The sequence below is a fragment of the Arachis stenosperma genome, chromosome 1, assembly GCF_014773155.1.
Source record: "Arachis stenosperma cultivar V10309 chromosome 1, arast.V10309.gnm1.PFL2, whole genome shotgun sequence".
NCBI lineage: Eukaryota > Viridiplantae > Streptophyta > Magnoliopsida > Fabales > Fabaceae > Arachis > Arachis stenosperma.
This window is the reverse complement of record NC_080377.1, coordinates 49,628,719-49,633,000: the sequence shown is the minus strand read 5'-3', so window position 1 is coordinate 49,633,000 and position 4,282 is coordinate 49,628,719. Positions and strand designations below refer to the sequence as shown.

General features: G+C 40.8%; 1 non-coding gene across 1 annotated transcript; it reads right to left on the bottom strand.

The window, feature by feature from the left end:
• Positions 1-1,463: 1,463 nt before the first annotated feature.
• Positions 1,464-1,571, bottom strand: LOC130949046 (small nucleolar RNA R71). Its single transcript, XR_009073317.1, has one exon. It is a non-coding gene; the product is annotated as a small nucleolar RNA R71 (small nucleolar RNA).
• Between the last annotated feature and the right edge of the window lie 2,711 nt (positions 1,572-4,282).

Sequence of the window (4,282 nt, the reverse complement as noted above, 5' to 3'; positions counted from 1 at the left end):
CTTTTCAAGTCAATAATACAGAGAATTGAAGATTCAGAACATACTGCAGAGGAATTATACAGAAAAAGCTGGGCATTCAAAAATGCCCAGTGAAGAAGACAGACTGGCGTTTAAACGCCAGCCAGGGTACCTGGTTGGGCGTTTAACGCCCAAAAAGGGTGCATTTTGGGCGTTAAACGCCAGAATGTATACCATTCTGGGCGTTTAACGCCAGGATGGCTAAAGGGGGAAGATTTTGTTTTCAAATCAATTTTTTTCAAGTCTTCAAAGTTTTTCAAAACCAAATCTTTTTCAAATCAAATCTTATCAATCAAATGTTTTCAAAATCAATTTCTTTCCTTTTTCAAAGATACTTACTAACAATTAATGATTTGATTGAACAATTTAAGTATGTTGCCTTTTCTGTTGAGAAAGGTTTAATGTTTGAATCATATCTTTTCTTGTTAGGCAAGTCATTAATTTTTAAAATCAAATCTTTTTAAATTGTTTTTCAAATCATATCTTTTTAAAATTGTTTTCAAATCATATCTTCTCAATCACATTTTTTTTAAAAACCAATCATATCTTCTTAACCACATCTTTTTCAAAATAAGTTTTCAATCAAATCTTTTTAACTTCTAATTTCAAATTTTTTTTCAAAAATCACTTGATTTCTTTCTTACTTTTATTTTCGAAAATCAATTAATGTTTTTCAAAATGTTTTCAAAATCTTTTAATTGAATTTTCGAAAAATTACTTCCCTCCTTCTCATATCCTTCTAATTATGGAGTACCACTCCTTCTTAATGCACAATTCGAACTTTATCTAATCAAGTTCGAATTCTCCTTCTTCTTTCTATTTCTCTTTTCCTCTGACACCTCAAGGAATCTCTATACTGTGACATAGAGGATTCCACATTTTCTTGTTCTCTTCTCTTTCATATGAGCAGGAGCAGAGACAAAGGCATTCTTGTTGAAGCTGACCCTGAACCTGAAAGGACCTTGAAGCGAAAGCTAAGAGAAGCCAAAATACAACTCTCTTTAGAGGACCTGACCGAATTCTTCAAAGAAGAAGAAGACATGGCAGCCGAAAACAACAATAATGCAAACAATGCAAGGAAGGTGCTGGGTGACTTTACTGCACCTACTTCCGACTTCTATGGGAGAAGCATCTCTATCCCTGCCATTGGAGCAAACAACTTTGAGCTTAAACCTCAATTAGTTTCTCTAATGCAACAGAATTGCAAGTTCCATGGACTTCCAATGGAAGATCCTCATCAGTTCTTAGCTGAATTCTTGCAAATCTGTGACACAGTCAAGACTAATGGGGTAGACCCTGAGGTCTATAGACTGATGCTATTCCCTTTTGCTGTAAGAGACAGAGCTAGAATATGGTTGGACTCTCAACCTAAAGAAAGCCTGGACTCTTGGGAAAAGCTAGTCAATGCCTTCTTGGCAAAGATCTTTCCACCACAAAGATGGAGTAAGCTTAGAGTGGAAGTCCAAACCTTCAGACAGAAGGATGGAGAATCCCTCTATGAAGCTTGGGAAAGATACAAACAATTAATCAGAAAATGTCCCTCAGACATGCTTTCTGAATGGAGCATCATAGGTATTTTCTATGATGGTCTCTCTGAACTATCTAAGATGTCCTTGGATAGCTCTGCTGGAGGATCTCTTCATCTGAAGAAGACGCCTACAGAAGCTCAAGAGCTCATTGAAATGGTTGCAAATAACCAATTCATGTACACTTCTGAGAGAAATCCTGTGAACAATGGGACAAGTCAGAAGAAAGGAGTTCTTGAGATTGATACTCTGAATGCCATTTTGGCTCAAAATAAAATATTGACTCAACAAGTCAATTTGATTTCTCAAAGTCTGTCTGGAATGCAAAATGCACCAAGCAGTACTAAGGATGCTTCATCTGAGGAGGAAGCTTATGATCCTGAGAACCCTTCAATGGAAGAGGTGAATTACCTAGGAGAACCCTATGGAAACACCTATAATTCTTCATGGAGAAATCACCCAAATTTCTCATGGAAGAATCAAGAGAGACCTCAACAAGGTTTCAATAATAATGGTGGAAGAAACAGGTTTCACAATGGCAAACCTTTTCTATCATCTTCTCAGCAACAGACAGAGAATCCTAAGCAGAACCACTCTGACTTAGCAACCATGGTCTCTGATCTAATTAAAACCACTCAAAGTTTCATGAATGAAACAAGGTCCTCCATTAGAAATTTGGAGGCACAAGTGGGACAGCTGAGCAAGAAAGTTACTGAACTCCCTCCAAGTACTCTTCCAAGCAACACAGAAGAAAATCCAAAAGGAGAGTGCAAAGCCATCAATATGGCCGAATTTGGAGAGGAAAGGGAGGAAGTGAACGCCACTGAGGAAGACCTCAATGGGCGTGCACTAGCCTCCAATGAGTTCCCCAATGAGGAACCATGGGAATCTGGGCCTCAAAATGGGACCATAGAGATTCCATTGGACTTACTTCTGCCTTTCATGAGCTCTGATGAGTATTCTTCCTCTGAAGAGGATGAGTATGTCACTGAAGAGCAAGTTGCTAAATACCTTGGAGCAATCATGAAGCTGAATGACAAGTTATTTGGAAATGAGACTTGGGAGGATGAACCTCCTTTGCTCACCAAAGAGCTGGATGACTTGTCTAGGCAGAAATTACCTCAAAAGAGACAAGATCCTGGGAAGTTTTCAATACCTTGCACCATAGGCACCATGACCTTCAAGAAGGCTCTGTGTGACTTAGGGTCAAGTGTAAACCTCATGCCTCTCTCAGTAATGGAGAAGCTAAGGATCTTTGAGGTACAAGCTGCAAAAATCTCACTAGAGATGGCAGACAACTCAAGAAAACAAGCTTATGGACTTGTAGAGAATGTTTTGGTTAAGATTGAAGACCATTACATCCCTACTGATTTCATAGTCCTAGAGACTGGGAAATGCATGGATGAAACCATCATCCTTGGCAGACCTTTCCTAGCCACAGCAAAGGCTGTGATTGATGTTGATAGAGGTGAACTGATCATTCAAGTGAATGGAGAAACCTTTGTGTTTAAGGCTCAAGGATATCCCTCTGTCACCATAGAGATGAAGCATGAAGAGCTTCTCTCAAATCAGAGTCAAGAAGAGCCCCCACAGTCAAACTCTAAGTTTGGTGTTGGGAGGCCACAACCAAACTCTAAGTTTGGTGTTGAACCCCCACATTCAAACTCTAAGTTTGGTGTTGGGAGGTTCCAACATTGCTCTGAGTCTGTGAGGCTCCATGAGAGCCCTCTGTCAAGCTACTGACATTAAAGAAGCGCTTGTTGGGAGGCAACCCAATATTATATTTTACATATTTTCTTTTGTTATTTTATTTTATTTTGTAGGTTGATGATCATAAGAAGTCACAAAATCCATTGAAAAAGCAAAAACGGAATGAAAAACAGGAAGAAAAATAGCACACACTGGAGGAAGATGCTGCTGGCGTTCAAACGCCAGTAAGCCTAGCAGTTGGGCGTTTAACGCCCAGTCTGGCACCATTCTGGGCGTTTAACGCCAGAAAGGGGCACCAGACTGGCGTTAAACGCCAGAAAAGGGCAAGAACCTGGCGTTAAACGCCAGGAATGGGCACCAGCCCGGCGTTTAACGCCAGCAATGGCTCAAAACGTGAATTTTGATGCCATTTGGTGCAGGGATGACTTTTCCTTGACACCACAGGATCTGTGGACCCCACAGGACCCCACCACCACTCTCTCTCTTCTTCCCCCATTCACCAATCACCTCATTACCTCTTCCCCAAAAACCCTTCACCTATCAAATCCCATCTTTCTCTTCACCACTCACATCCATCCTTCATAAAACCCCACCAACCTCACCCTTCAAATTCAAACCACTTTCCCTCCCAAACCCACCCATAATGGCCGAACCTCATCTCCCCTCTCTCCTATATAAACCCTTCTTAACCCCTTCATTTTCACACAACCTAAACAACACTTCTCCCCCTCTTTGGCCGAATACACCACCATCTCCCTCTTCCTCATTTCTTCTTCTTCTACTCTCTTCTTTCTTCTTTTGCTCGAGGACGAGCAAACATTTTAAGTTTGGTGTGGTAAAAGCGTTGCTTTTTCGTTTTCCATAACCATTTATGGCATCCAAGGCCGGAGAAACCTCTAGAAAGAGGAAAGGGAAAGCAAAAGCTTCCACCTCTGAGTCATGGGAGATGGATAGATTCATCTCAAGGGTGCATCAAGACCACTTCTATGAAGTTGTGGCCTTGAAGAAGGTGATCCCCGAGGTCCCCT